General features: G+C 45.2%; 1 protein-coding gene across 9 annotated transcripts in view; it reads right to left on the bottom strand.

Annotated features, from left to right (window-relative positions):
• Nucleotides 1-15278, bottom strand: part of FAM168A (family with sequence similarity 168 member A) — a 222045-nt gene that overhangs the window by 141849 nt on the left and 64918 nt on the right. For 2 of the 9 annotated variants that reach the window (XM_063327566.1, XM_063327556.1), the window contains exon 3: nt 1262-1372. The exons of the other annotated variants lie outside the window; for them this stretch is intronic. The gene's annotated coding sequence lies outside the window, so the exon portion shown is untranslated. The remainder of the gene's footprint in view (nt 1-1261; nt 1373-15278) is intronic. 9 annotated transcript variants of the gene reach the window in all.

Genomic DNA, 15278 nt, shown 5'->3' on the forward strand with positions numbered 1-15278 from the left:
ATTATATACCAAAGTCAATAAAACCAAAGATTGTTCACTTAACAGTTGGTGAAGAATTCCGAATGACCTGTCCATAATGTTTACAAAAATACGCTATCATATTCGAATCGCTCATTACATAACAGCAGAAGACTTGTACTTATCTCTAATAAGTGTAATAAGGATTACCACGGAATTACCCGATGTCTTATTTCACATGAAGCAAACAGGCTGTACCGATGCAGCGCCCTGCGACACCCAGATAAACGGACACAGCAAGGGAAACAAAATAACTCGGACAAAATCCTTCCATCGTGGCTATACAGTGATGACTAAAGAGTCCATAACTGGAGGGGACGACCTCAGAAAAGCTATTAATAAAAGCCTGCACAAGACACTATTAAAAAACTAAAGTTACAGGATAAGATGGAAAGCGACTGTCGTGGATTAGAGAGCAGCTAAGCTTTAAGAAAGAGCCCAATATTCAACACTAGATTTTGAGGCTGCCAAAAGGGGAACAGGAAGGTGCTCCGAGATCCTTTGCAAGGACCGGCAGTGTTTCCTGGACGGCGCTAAAATCGGAAAAGAAAGCGAAAGAGATAAGGCAATGTTTGCAGAGATTAAATTATTCAGAATCATTCTTACATTGGATGATTCTGAAAGCTCCGACAACTGCAGCCAGTGAAATCATCTGCCGAGAGATGCAAGGTAGTATGGGTGTACATTGAATAAAATAATATATCCCAGTGATTTATTATTTTTATGTATATTATATACATTATTTTATATATTATTATTTTATATCTTATTTTATATACATTTATGAATATATAATGAGGACTTCAGCTACGCAGGAACGACCTGGGTAGCAGCATCTTCCAAAAGCTCTGCAAATTAAGCACCACACCGCCGCTCGTCTAAACGCCAAAATGTCCAAGGTGCTCATGAAAGGTGACTATTTTGGGGCAATCGGTGCAGGACCGTGACGCGCACAGCAGGGAAAATCCCCTTGAAAGCTGAGCGACGCTGTATCTCATTGCCCTTCCAGCCCCCTGCACCTCTGAGCGCAAGCTGCTTTCAAGGTCAAGTATTCAGGCAATAATCCTCCTACATAATACTGGGTTGCACTGGTAGCTGACAACAAATATGAAGGGCTCAATTACAGATTTTTTTAGTAATTTCACAAAAGATTTATCAAAATATGAAGATATTAAGCAACGGTGACATGAGGAACGGGACGAAGAACATGGAAGACAGCACAAAGAACCCAAATGTCACCAACCAGAGAAGGTGTGTCACATGCTGACCTCCAACGCACCCGCGTTTCCCCCTTCTCTTCTCCCCTGCCTCTGCTCCTCTTCCACTTCAGGTGGCCGATGAGATGAATTGGATGCTAGGAAAAATTTACCCAGGGAAAGAAGCAAAGGTTTGCAACAGTTTAACTTAAAAAGAAAAATACCATACATGAAAGCAGTATCTTAAAAAAGACAGTATGAGAAAGGAAATTAAATCACAGAATCACCACATGGCAGGGGTTGGAAGGGACCTCTGGAGACCATCCAGCCCAACCCCCTGCCAGAGCAGGGTCACCCAGAGCAGGTGGCACAGGAACGCGTCCAGGCGGGTTTGGAATGTCTCCAGAGACGGAGACTCCACCACCTCTCTGGGCAGCCTGTGCCAGGGCTCTGCCACCCTCACAGGAAAGAAGTTCCTCCTCATGTTTAGGTGGAACTTCCTGTGGTCAAGTTTGTGCCTGTTACCCCTTGTCCTGTCACTGGGCACCACTGAGAAGAGCCTGGCCCCATCCTCCTGACACCCACCCTTTCAGTATTTCTAAGCGTTGATAAGATCCCCCCTCAGCCGTCTTTTTTCCAGACTGAAGAGACCCAAGTCCTTCAGCCTTTCTTCATCAGAGAGCTGTTCCAGTCCCCTCAGCATCTCCATAGCCCTTTGCTGTCCCCTCTCCAGCAGTTCCCTGTCCCTCTTGAACCGGGGAGCCCAGAACTGGACCCAGTGCTCCAGCTGTGGCCTCCCCAGGGCAGAGCAGAGGGGGAGGATGACCTCCCTCCTCCTGGGGGCCACGCTCCTCCTGATGCCCCGCAGGAGACCATTGGCCTTCTTGGCCACAAGGGCACATTGCTGGCTCATGGTCATCCTGTTGTCCACCAGGACTCCCAGGTCTCTTTCCACAGAGCTGCTCTCCAGCAGGTCAGCCCCTAAAGCCCTAAATGCCACTATTTATCCCACCATATACTAGAGCAACAGGGGATAAGAGAATGAATTCAAATTCAATTGCAATTTACTCCAAGCTTGCACAGCTCACTACTAAACACTGTGGGCAAAAGTTTAGTGTGATTCAAGAAGAGATTTGAAGTTTAAAATCAATTCACATACACGCACATGTTTTAGAGGTGAAAAATTTAAATTATCAGGACTTACAAATATCAGATAAAATGTATTAAAAGGACCTCCTAGAAGCAGGTTGTTCCAAAATTGCTTGCGGTGGGGCTTCTTGAATCTTTCATTGAATGCTGCAATTTTTGTCTCAACACAATAAAAATCAAATGGCCAGATGAAGGACTGATTAAAAAAATGCATTAAATACCGTACTTCATTTTAAAATCATAGAATCGTTAATGTTGGAAGGAATCTTTAAGATCATTGAGTCCAACCATCAACCCAACACTGACAAAGCCACCACTACCCCATGTCCCTCAGCACCACGTCTGCCCGGCTTTTAAATCCCTCCAGGGATGGTGACTCCACCACTTCCCCGGGCAGCCTCTTCCAATGCTTGACAACCCTTTCAGGGAAGAAATTTTTCCTAATATCCATCCTAAACCTCCCCTGGCGCAACCTGAGGACATTTCCTCTTGTCCTATCACTTGTTTTTTTTTCAGAAATTAACAGCATTCTGCAATAAATCTGCACAAAAACCCTGCACAAAACCTGTCATTGCCTTGAAGAGCTTGGGGAGGAACCGGGGACAGGAAGAGGACCTCCAAGAGCAGGTTTGTCCCCTTCACATATTATTACCCAATCAGTCTGGGCAGTACCCTAATCAAGAAAAGGCACGTTTTTTCCCTTCTAATTCTGCCTTCCTAAAGATACTAAGTCTGAAGGTTGTCATAGCCGGGCCTTATTCAACACGAGACGACAACTCCCCGAGCTGCCACCATATGCAACTTTGGGAGGCAGGAAAAAAACAGCCAGACAGAAGAACCCAACCACGTAACATCACCCCATACTGAGTATTCCCAAGCATAAATAGTGGACGCGAGGTGCTTCGGTTTGTTATTTTGACGGGGTTGCGTTACTGGCAAAAAAGCTCCTACGAGGGGACAGCAGCATTTGAAGCTCAGATTTGGTTCTCATAAAATTTCCTGTAGCTCTCAGCTCCGGCAAAACACAATCAACTCCTCCAGATATGAGACACCCTTTCTCAGGTCCATTACCCTTTGTTGTTAATTACTCCCTGCTTTAAATTTATCATCCTGCAAAAATACTTAATAGCCAGTAAACCCGTTTGTGTCCGTTCTGAGGCTGACGCTCGTTCGCGAGCCCCGGCAGAGTGATACAAAAACCAGATCATAAACCCGGCGTTTGGGTTTTCTTTTTTAAAACCAAACCTATTTCACAGGTGGGACTGGAAAAGAAAATTAAAAGAAGATGGACACAAAAGATGGCAACGATAATGAGAACTGGAGGTTCCGCTACTTGCCTGGCTCTCAAAGGAAAAAGAAGAATCAAAGGAACAGAAAGGAGGAGGAATTCTTTAAAAAATACATATATTTGAAGGCAAAGCTGCGAGGCATCCTGAAACGCTCTCCTTGGAGCTGGGGGATGATAACAAAAACAACGTATGGGTACGGATCATTGCTTCCTCTCATTTTACCACCACAGATATTCCTACTAGAAATTGATTTAGTTACACGATCGGGAGAAAAATAATGATTTTACTGTTGCCCACACTACACATTCTGCAGCCCACCTACACCCCTCGCTGAGGTATTAGAGGCAGGACGTCAGAATAGTTTCTCTAAACAATATTTGACTGATAAACTCCTGTGCCCAAGCAATTCTCTTTTTTTTTTTTTTTTTATATCAAGCGATTTAAAAACGAGCCGATTCCTACATGGCATTGAGCTGGCATCCTGCAGACACAAAACCTTCACACACAAAAAAAAAAAAGTTGTTTGTTTTTTTTCCCCCCAACAAATTATTTTAAGGTAGCAAAAGGAATTATTTTTTTTCCCCTTAAAGCAAGTTCTATTTCTGTTTGAGGAGAAAAATTTAACACACATTTCCTCTTGTGTAGAAAATACTCTGATTGCGCTACAGAGACCCATATTCTGCTGATAACACTTCCAGCGTAAAAAAAAAAAAAAAAAAACCACTCAGGAAAATGCATTTTTAAAAACATAAAAGACAGTAAAATATACACATGAAGAGTTTCAAATACCTATACACCCACTCCGTAATCCCCAGGGATAAACCCGACAAATTCGTACGTTTGTTAATTAGCTCTTATTGCCTGCCACATGTGAAAACGAACAGCCTTCCTGCCACCACGGCAATAATCTGCAGTCAGGACGCGTTTTATCATCGGATCAGCTGCAGCCACCGCCGGCTCTGACAACAACGGAACGGTTTGGCAGAGTGCCTCAAATTACTGCCGACTAAAAGCACTTTAAACCGTCCTGCTGGAGCTTGACATGACAAATAAAGCAATGATTCATAACTGAATTACAGCGAGACGCTCTGGAAGGCAACGAGCGGGCTTGCTGACGAGGAGAGCTCGCCATTCCTCCACGCCGGGCGCTGGGGGAAGGGAGCCTGAGGATGCTCCGGTGACATGCCGGCGTTATCAATCCGGCTGGAGAAATCACTAAATGGAGAGGAGGCACCAAAGGAAGCAAGTGATGGTAAATCAATACAGGTATCCATACAGGCTGGGGGATGAAGACGGAGAGCAGCCCGGAGGAGAAGGACTTGGGGGTGCTGGTGGAAGAGAAGCTCAACATGAGCCATCAATGTGCGCTGATGGCCCAGATACCCCCCCCCAGCCTGGGCTGCATCCCCAGCAGCGTGGGCAGCAGGGCGAGGGGGGGGATTCTGCCCCTCTGCTCCGCTCGGGGGAGACCCCCCTGCAGTGCTGCCTCCAGCTCTGGGGCCTCAGCACAGGAGAGACACGGAGCTGTTGGAGCGGGGCCAGAGGAGGCCCCGGAGATGCTGGGAGGGCTGGAGCCCCTCTGCTGGGAGGACGGGCTGAGAGAGTTGGGGGGTTCAGCCTGGAGAAGAGAAGGCTCCGTGGAGACCTTGGAGCCCCTTCCAGTCCCTAAAGAGGGCTTATAAGAAAGATGGGGACAGACTTTTTAGCAGGGCCTGTTGCAACAGGACAAGGGGTAATGGCTCTAAACAAAAAGAGGGGAGATTCAGACTAGATCTAAGGAAGAAATGTTTTACGGTGAGGATGGTGAGCCCCTGGCCCAGGTTGCCCAGAGAGGTGGGAGATGCCCCATCCCTGGAAACATTCCAGGCCAGGTTGGACGGGGCACTGAGCAACCTGGTCTAGTTGAAGATGTCCCTGCTCATGGCAGGGGGTGGGACTAGATGGCCGTTAAAAGTCCCTTCCAACCCAAACCACTCGGTGATTCTATGATAAATAAGCTGCAGCGGTCTTCCTATACAACATCATTACACCCAGTTATTTTCTGCAGTCTGTAAGCTTTCTGTCTATAATCCTTTTTAAATCAACAAGAGAATTGACTACCGATTCTGAAATCCCATGCGATTTGAACATTAAATGCAAAATATTTAGTAGCCCAAAAACAAGTCCACCAGAGCAACCAAAGCTATCAGCTTATAAACCCCCATCAAAACCTTGAAGGAACTGACAAAAACAATCCTCAAGCAGTACCTGGGAAACAACCCTCCCAGTCCACCAACAAATCGTTTCATTGTTAACTTGTGATGAATAGGAATTTTTTTCAGTTCTTTTCCAGGCATTTTTGCTGAGGAAATCCCTTTCACACCTGACCTGCCCACAGACAAGGCAACAGCATCTTTGCAAATGTCGAGTGCTGCCGTGATCGTGTCCATAGTGCCTATGTTGAAGGCCCTTCAGGAAGAAGACAGCAGCTTACACTATGGTCCCAGATCTGTCTTGCACAGCTTTTGTGCACCGCATTTATTTTTATGATCAGCTTTCCTTCCTTGAGCAAGATCTAAGTCCTCTCAGTGACCCCCTTTAAGAAAAGAAAAACTGGCAACCCAAAAGAAGTTCAAAGCTGATGTACGATTCCTAGATAGATCATTTGATCTACAATGCTTGGTTTAGGTTCTTATAAAGAAGACTAATTTTAATTTAATATCCTATATAAGCGCATGTGTATATCCAATAGCAGCCGCTAATGTAGGCAAGACTCGCGCGGTACCGCTTATTTTCCCTTTATCTCTATTGCCATTTTTGGTATCTAAGCTACGTTAGTGGTCCAGATGTCCTCCGTCATCAATTGGAAGACATTTCAAAGGCAAATTCACCCCATTTTAACACAACTGTCTATAGCAGGTGTCTGTGTGTCCCCACAAACTACGAGAGGGCCCTAGACAAGAAACCGGGTGCTTCACTTTTAGGTGGCTGAAGTTATAAAAAATTAATTCCCCCGAGATTGCCCTAGCCCTCAGACCAAGGCACCTTTCACAAAACGAACGGTGGGTTTAGAGAGAGAGAAACCTGGACAGAAATAATGCTGATAAAGACCCCCACATATACAGGACACAACGAAAGCGTGGTTAGTGATGTACAGCCCCGTTACACTTTTTGAACTTGCAATCTTGACATTTAGCTGTCGTTTATTTTTTACTAGAAATTACACACTCAGTTGTATACGAGACGCAAAACACAACGCTTCGCCTTGTCCCCAGCCGTGACCTCCCGAAAGACTGCCAGACAGGCAAGAGGTGCACACTCAAGTGCCAAGATGGCCTCAAGTTTGTGTGATTTTCTCCAATTTACATTTTTACTTCGTCTAACTGCAGCCTTTAAACTTCTAATTCACCCATTGGCATTTCTTCCTCTCAGAGCAGCGTCTCATTTATTTGCAGATTCACGCCAGCCATGGGTCTCCTTGCGGGGATGAGTATGGCCAGCACCTTCCTGGATCCAACGCAAACCTCCACGGGAAGGTGGACAAACTGGGAAGAGGTTTTCACATCTGCAAGAGAATCCACCGGCTGTTTTGGCTGAAGTGGAGACCGTTATTTCCACACTTTAACACAAAAAAAATGGAAAATAAATATGTGTAAGGAACCCATCTCCAAAATGAGGGACAGTGTTGGGCAAAAAGAATTTGTGACAACATTCTTATGGCAGCTTTTGCTCCTCTACCAATTTGTCTTCAGTTTTCCCAACTGTTTTGTACCTGACCTCCTCTTCACTACATAACTAGACCACATCCAAGGGTAAACAGGATCCTAATGGTCTCTCATTAGCTAAACTTCCCAGCAGAACACTTCCAAAGATAAAAAAGGTCAAAACCTGACATCAGTAGAAGGAAAATTTCAAAGGACCATGAAACCAGTGAAGTTGTTAGCTTTTCCTGCTCAAAATCTGTAGCTTGTAAGGATCCACTCCCCCATGGAAAAGCTGTAGAACGTGGACCCAAGAAAAGGCTCTTGCATTTACTGAGCCAATAAAAGAAGTCTAAAAGGTTAAGAACAGCTGGCAGCTGTTGTGTAATATCTCGTGACTGAATACAGTATCTGATACGGGAAAAAAAAAAGAGATTTTACATAACAAATGCTTCGTCCATGCACCACAAACACCACGTCCATGCGTCACCAGCCAGAACTCGCCACGTCTTGTTTCACTGACCCTGCTCCAAAGGGGTACAGACCACCTACTCCCAAATTGTACGCGGGATTTTTCCCCCATGGAGCAATGGCAGACTGGGAGGCTTGGGGGACTATTATTGTGGGATGAAAAGGAGAATGCGGGAACCCTCAGCCTTGAATTAACGCATGGGAAAAAGCAAATAAAATCTTTTGAACTCTGATGTCTAGACAGTGCCGACGTCTTTGTCTTCGGGAAGAGGGATTAGGACAGAAATCTGGCTGCGCTGTCCCTCATTTGATACGAAAGCTAGAAGACACTTTGGGCTAAAGGCCTGGCCCTGTTCCAGAAACCACTTTATTATGAAGGAACTGAAGAAAAGGGAGGTCTGTAAGACAGGAGAGTAAGATTTCTGCCTAGCAGTCAGAGCAATTAAGCAAGCTGTCTTGATGAAGAGGAAAAAAACACTGGGATATAACCCAAAGGCTCAAAAGAGCAGGAGAAAGTAATTTTGAGAGTAGGTCAAGACTCCAGAGGGGATTACCTTTCCAGTTTGAGACTTAACGCCAGAGACATGCTTCGAAAAGCTGACCAGTGAGATTCTGCTGATACCGCAGATGACCCCATAACGTCTGCGTGCTCAAGCACAAGTCACGTATTAAAAGTGAATGTTGAAAACAGTGCGAGTTAGGATCAAAAACGGCAGACTAGAAGGTGCCTTCTCCTTCCTTCCTTCCTTCCTTCCTTCCTTCCTTCCTTCGTTTGTTCCTGCCTTCCTTCCTTCCTTCCTGCCTTCCTTCCTGCCTTCCTGCCTGCCTGCCTTCCTTCCTTCCTGCCTTCCTTCCTGCCTTTCTGCCTTCCTGCCTGCCTTCCTTCCTTCCTTCCTGCCTGCCTTCCTGCCTGCCTTCCTGCCTTCCTCCCTCCCTCCCTTCCTTCCGGCAAGTCAAAGACTTGACTTGACAGCAAGTCAAAGACCGAAACATTTGTGGTAGCTGTGAATAACCATCCTGGGGCTGCGGCTAGAAGGAGATGATGGGCTCATGCTTTCCTGGCTGGACCGACACACGATGCGATGCCCCGCACACTGGTGGTCTCAACACCCTGGACTTATTTCTAAGGATGTGCTGACTGAGAGTGGGAAAAAAAAAAAAAAAAACAAAATAGAAGCTCAAACATTTTAATTTTCACCCAAAAATCTGTCCGCCAAACAAGGCAGACGCCAGCAACCCACTGCCCCAAGGACCGAGATGCGTTGGGGGAAGACGGAAGGACACACGGCTCTTTCAAGCAAATGAAAATGTTTTTACCTGTCAGAACCTGAGCTCAGGCCCGAAGCATTTTGCTTCTTCTCCAGGCAGGAGCATCAACAGCGACCGCACCGCATCAAGGAGCCGCATTCTTCACCCTGCTTCGAGCGCTAACGATGTTATCAACTGCAGCAGGAGAAATAAACTTGGGAGCCTAAACAAACGGACAGATCAGGCAGGGAAGAACCAGCTCTTGGATATCTCCATGCTGCTAAAGATATTTGTCATTTCAGATCTGTCTGTGTTGCCGGTAGGAACTAAGTTTTGGTAAAAATGCAGTTTAAAGGCAGCTTCCGTTTCCCTGAATATGCTGAGGACGTTTACGGTTCAATGCTCCAAAGTCCTCCACAACCTCCATCACCTCTCGAGGTACGCAGCTGGATTCCCAGATGTCTCGTTTTCTCTATTGAGCCGTTCAAAGATACACGTAGGATTTCTTTTAGGGTGTAAACGCACTACCAATTGTTTCCAAATGGTTTTAATTCCAATAAGTAAATAAATAAACCCCAACCTAGAGAGACAACCCCCCTCTCTAGGTAGTCTAAGGCCTGTTACAGGAGTTTCCTAATCCTGCCTCCAAGTCCTCCCCGATCCCTTGAGTCTAATCAAAGCCATTAAATACAATTCTGGAAATTCTGTTTCCACTACCCTTTCCTGAAAACAATGGGACAAATTGCCAAGCAGCAGGTCGGAGCTGGGGGTTCTGCAGGAAAGGAAAGAGTAAATACCTTCAAACATACATATATACATACATATATATATATATTTAAAAAATCATGTATTTTAAAGTTTCTTGGAGAGTGTATTTTGAATAGATATAACACTCCTGAAATACCATGCAACTACCCCACTCCTAACTCTCATAATCTTACCTCATCACTCAAAATAATCTTTTACCTTTTTCCCTAGAGGAAAAAGCTTGAGATATACGATGAATTGATTCATTGGCAGAAAAAAAAAAATAAAAACCCCCAAACCAAAGAAAATAGAAAACAAGGAGCTCCTTGAACATTGGTTTCCCATGGAGTTGCTTCTCACATCGATTGACTTTGGTCAAGCGGAAACTCCAAATGAAGCTTCTCCCATGACTGGGTATTTATCAGATCACTGGAGATTTTCTGGCGCTTTGTGTGCGGACACATCTTGCCACTTTCCCCACTTACAAAAAGCCGTCATTTTCACGAGATCTAGAAGAATTTAATCCTCTCCGAGATTTCTCCTTCCCTCCCAAAGTTTGCAGACGGGAAATGCTCATACAGAAAGCACAAGGCCTGATTTCTCTAGGATATCAGGTTTTGAAAAGAAATGGTTAAATCCTAATTATTAAGTCTAACTCCTGAATCTAAATGAATCTAAAACTAAACTCCCTGCAGAATTGCTCTGCTTTCCCTACCACCTAGCTCTGCAATTTATTTGAAGAAATTAGGTTAGCGATGTTTACAAGGCTCATGAAAATAAAAGCGTCCTCCTGCCCATACTCAATCCTTGGACTTTCTCGCTCTTCTTCTGCCCACGTCCTCTGCCCGCCCCGCCCGCACCGTCCTCTTCTGATTTACCACGTCCCCCCTACCCCTGTTAAACACTGGCTTTTCCCCAAATTCAAATAAATGAGCCTAAATTTCTAGTTCACCTCTTCTACTCTAGACCACGAGCTTCCCAGGAAAGGAAGGATTTCTCCTGGACTGTCCCCATAGCGTATCGCGTGCCTTGTCTTACACCAATAATCACGCGTAAACTTAGTATCTGAAGCAGAAGCATATGCTTTAAACTCCTTCTGAAATGCAAATATTGCAGAGATGACAAATTATTATTAATGTCTAACTGAGCAGGCAAGGAGAAATCTTTTTTATTATAAAACTCATGAAAAATAGGTCTTTGGCTATTCCTGATTTTCTCTTTTGCCACTATTCGACAGCAGAGAAGGAAGAAACCATTAGAAATTGTTTACTTCGTGAAAGAAAAAGCCCGAGCAAGAGGGAACAATGATGATAATAAGCGAGAGGATGACACTCAGCAGGCAAGTGCTCGCGAAAATCCGTCAGGAATAAAGACTAATTTGGTGGTGAAGGAGCACATGCACTTCCCAGCACTAATAATCCACGTATGTACTTGGGCAGGCCACGCTTTTTATTTTAATTGCAACATCCTCTTCTGAAATGCTTCTGTTTGCATCCACCGCTGAGCAAAGCCAAAAACCCCACTGGAGCACGAGCTTTGGTCCCAGCTCTCACCACTAGCCTCACTGGGAGGTGCAGACCATCCCCCTGCTGCAGAGGACACGGCAAGGCAGAGCTTCTGGGGACCCGCGTGCGTCGTGGCTTTTGTCACGTTATCTCCACAAACAACCTGGAAACCCAGGATGTAGTACGGGTTACCCAAAATTTGACACTCGGTTAAATGTTCGGCGATTTAAGGATTTGTGCAGCTGTCTGATTTTTAAATTAGCACTTGTCAAAAAAATAATAATTAAAAAAAAAAACAACCAACAATCCTAATTTGTCATTTTACAAATAATACAGGTTTCTTTCTAACCCCAACCCTTTACTGGACCAGGCAGGATGATAATCACAATTCTTTGCAATGGCTTTCTATTTTCATTTCCATTTCCATCCATAAATGGATTCAAGCAAGGCCTCTGAACGAGAGGAAGATGATGAAAAAAATCCCCAAACCCATCCTAGCATTGCCTTACAACTTCGCTAAAATGCCAAAACTCAGAGGTCCCTTTCCACCTTCACTTATAAACACTTGGTTATTTAAAACAGAAAGGTATTTTCCATCGGGTTGGAAAAGGCAGTACCTCGACAGGCGCTAGTCCGTAGCCCAGCAGCTTCTGGCCATGGGGCCAAAGGTAGCACAGATGGACACGTTTTGAGCGGTACACCACAGGTTTAGGAGATGAGCACGAGGGTATCTGGAGAGAGGTGACAGCTCTCACTGTGTCCTAACCCCAGCAGAAGCCAGGAGGGTCTCTCCAGCAGCGACCAGTGATACCCTCTAACAAAGCCACCATTAACATCTACCTGCAGAGAGGGTCTCCAGTCGCTATTGGGTTTCTACTGACATAATTAATGGCGAGAGGAGGGAAAAGCATACGCTATTATGCCTTCAAAGCTGCCAAACCTTGAACTGGCCTACAGAGAATGGCAGCCAACTTCACAGCGCAAACATCTTTTAAAACACATAATTACAATAGAAGACATCACTATGTCATTATGCACATATAAAATATTCAGGAGACCAAAGAAGGCTTTTTGTTAAGCCGAGGAGCTTCAGATGTATTCCACCATTCTCCCTCATCTAAGGCCTCAAAATCTTCTGAGCTCCAACGTCCAACAGTGGGAAACCCGGAGATTTTCATATGCAGCTGGATATTTGCATGCTTAAAAAACATTTTTACAGTGGGTCACCGTTAGCAACATCACACGTACCCACAGCCAACTGTTATAATAAATACACACTATCATAGAAAGGAAATGAAGGCGGTATTGGAGGTACCACACTGGGCAACTGTTGGCTCTTTAATCACAGGTTTGGATGGAAACCCAGTCCAACGTTCTTTTTATAGAGCAGTGAATGTGACAATAGCTAAGACAGAAGGAGACATTATATGGTCAGAGGGAAATCTTAATTCACAAACAAACCAGATGCAATTATCAAAATTATACCAATGGTATTCTCTTTTTTTTTTGTTTGCAGGAAGTTCTATTAAAAAAAACTTTAGCCCACAATTTGCATTTCAATTAATTTTTAAACTTTTGTGTGGAGAATAGCTGGCTAGAATTGGGTACTACAGAAACTACCATACACTGAAATATGCTTATAAATGTTATAATATAAGAATTCCATGTATAAAACCCAGGCAGTGCTGCAAGGTCTGGGGTTTTTTTCCTACTAGCCTGTACGAAATGGGTGAAGGTGTAATGGAAAATAAAAACTATCAGTGCTACCTGCCATGCGGTTTACAAAACTTCCATTACGTTCACTTGCTGATGAATTATGGAATCACAGAATCACAGAATGGCAGGGGTTGGAAGGAACCTCTGGAGACCATCCAGTCCAACCCCCTGCCAGAGCAGGGTCACCCAGAGCAGGTGGCACAGGAACGCGTCCAGGTGGGTTTGGAATGTCTCCAGAGACGGAGACTCCACCACCTCTCTGGGCAGCCTGTGCCAGGGCTCTGCCACCCTCACAGGAAAGAAGTTCCTCCTCATGTTTAGGTGGAACTTCCTATGCTCAAGTTTGTGCCCGTTACCCTTTGTCCTGTCCCCAGGCACCACTGAGAAGAGCTTGGCCCCATCCTCCTGACACCCACCCTTTCAGTATTTCTAAGCATTGATAAGATCCCCCCTCAGTCATCTTTTTTCCAGACTGAAGAGACCCAAATCCTTCAGCCTTTCTCCATAAGAGAGGTGTTCCAGTCCCCTCAGCATCTCCATAGCCCTTTGCTGTCCCCTCTCCAGCAGTTCCCTGTCCTTCTGGAACCGGGGAGCCCAGAACTGGACCCAGTGCTCCAGCTGTGGCCTCCCCAGGGCAGGGCAGAGCAGAGGGGGAGGATGACCTCCCTCCACCTGCTGGCCACACTCTTCTTGATGCCCCTGAGGATGCCATTGACCTTCTTGGCCACAAGGACACATTGCTGGCTCATGCACAATGGGTAAATCCAAGGCTCTGGAAAATGTAGCTGTTCTGAGGTTTATCGAGGGTGCCCACAGCTTACGACAAATCCTCTGGAGATCGTTACTGCAAATGTAACAATATCAAGTTATCCACATGTTAAAAAAGAACATTTCTCTATTAAAATATATGTAAAGTTCTGGCCAATTGCTTTACAACTTTATTGCTTCTAATTGTACAGGGCTCTTGCTCTTCAAGCCCAATCACTGTATTTCTCACTAAACTCCAATTATACAATCTAGCATGAAAAAGGCAGAGATACAGACCCTTTAACAAGCTTAGGCAAAAATCAAAGGCCCACAAAGGGCTAAATCAAAAGCTGGCGCGCAGCAACTCTATTCTTTGTGCAGTCAAGCAAGACTAATTAATGCTTTTAATGTCAGTTTACCCCTTTTGGCACTATAAATCAGAACGCGCAGCTTTTATGAGTTAACAAAAGAATCTGTGAAAGGTGTAGCTTATTAACCAAACTCACAAATTCAAACACACTTAATCAGAAACAGGTATATTTAGCGGCATTGTCCTCGACAAGCAGAATTATCTGCAGGCTGTACACAGAGAACATTCATTTATCAATACAAACAAGGCTGGCACACCGGGAAGAGGTGGTAAATTATACATCTGAAAGAAAAGCCACTGCTTCCAGCACGGCTTTTGTGAGAGTAGAAACGTGGAGCAAAGACTGCGGGAAGGCGCTCCAGAAAGGTGGAGGGAACATACTGGATGTTTCCCTGTAATCTCCTCTCAGCCACAGCGAGAACTGAGCGTGCTATTGCACTTCTGCAGCAGGGAGAGAAAAATCGGTCCTCAAGTAGATCTCCTGCCATCGCCCACTTGGCAAGGACCATCGGCAGCTCCTCTGTCGCGTGCTGGGCTCGTTTCGATGCATCATTAGGGTTTTGTTTCTTCCCCTTGTCAGGAAACACGGATCTCCATTTTTTGTATTGTTTCTGAAATCTGTTTTGCTCTCCATCCATCAGCCAGTTGAGACTTTCACTTAGTAAGTCTGTTGGATATCAGTCTGGCCTCTATGAGGGGGAACGGTTTTAAACTGAAAGACGGGAGACTTAGATATTAGGAAGAAATTCTTCACTATGAGGGTGGTGAGTCCCTGGCCCAGGTTGCCCAGAGAAGCTGTGGCTGCCCCATCCCTGGAGGGGTTCAAGGCCAGGTTGGATGGGGCTTGGAGGAACCTGGTCTAGTAGGAGGTGTCCCTGCCCAGGGCAGGGGGGTGGACCTAGATGACCTTTAAGGTCCCTTCCAACTCTAACCATTCTGTGATTCTAAGAGAAGCAGCTATCACAGGGCTACAAAAAGACACCTACATGGTAAATCTCAGTCCAAAAAGAAGTCAAGGTCACAAAGCTTTCAAGATCACAGAATCGTCTACGTTGGAAGGGACCTTTCAGATCATCGAGTCCAACTATCAACCCAACACTGACAAAGCCACCACTACCCCATGTCCCTCAGCACCACGTCTG

Source organism: Chroicocephalus ridibundus, chromosome 1 (assembly GCF_963924245.1).
Source record: "Chroicocephalus ridibundus chromosome 1, bChrRid1.1, whole genome shotgun sequence".
Taxonomy (NCBI): domain Eukaryota; kingdom Metazoa; phylum Chordata; class Aves; order Charadriiformes; family Laridae; genus Chroicocephalus; species Chroicocephalus ridibundus.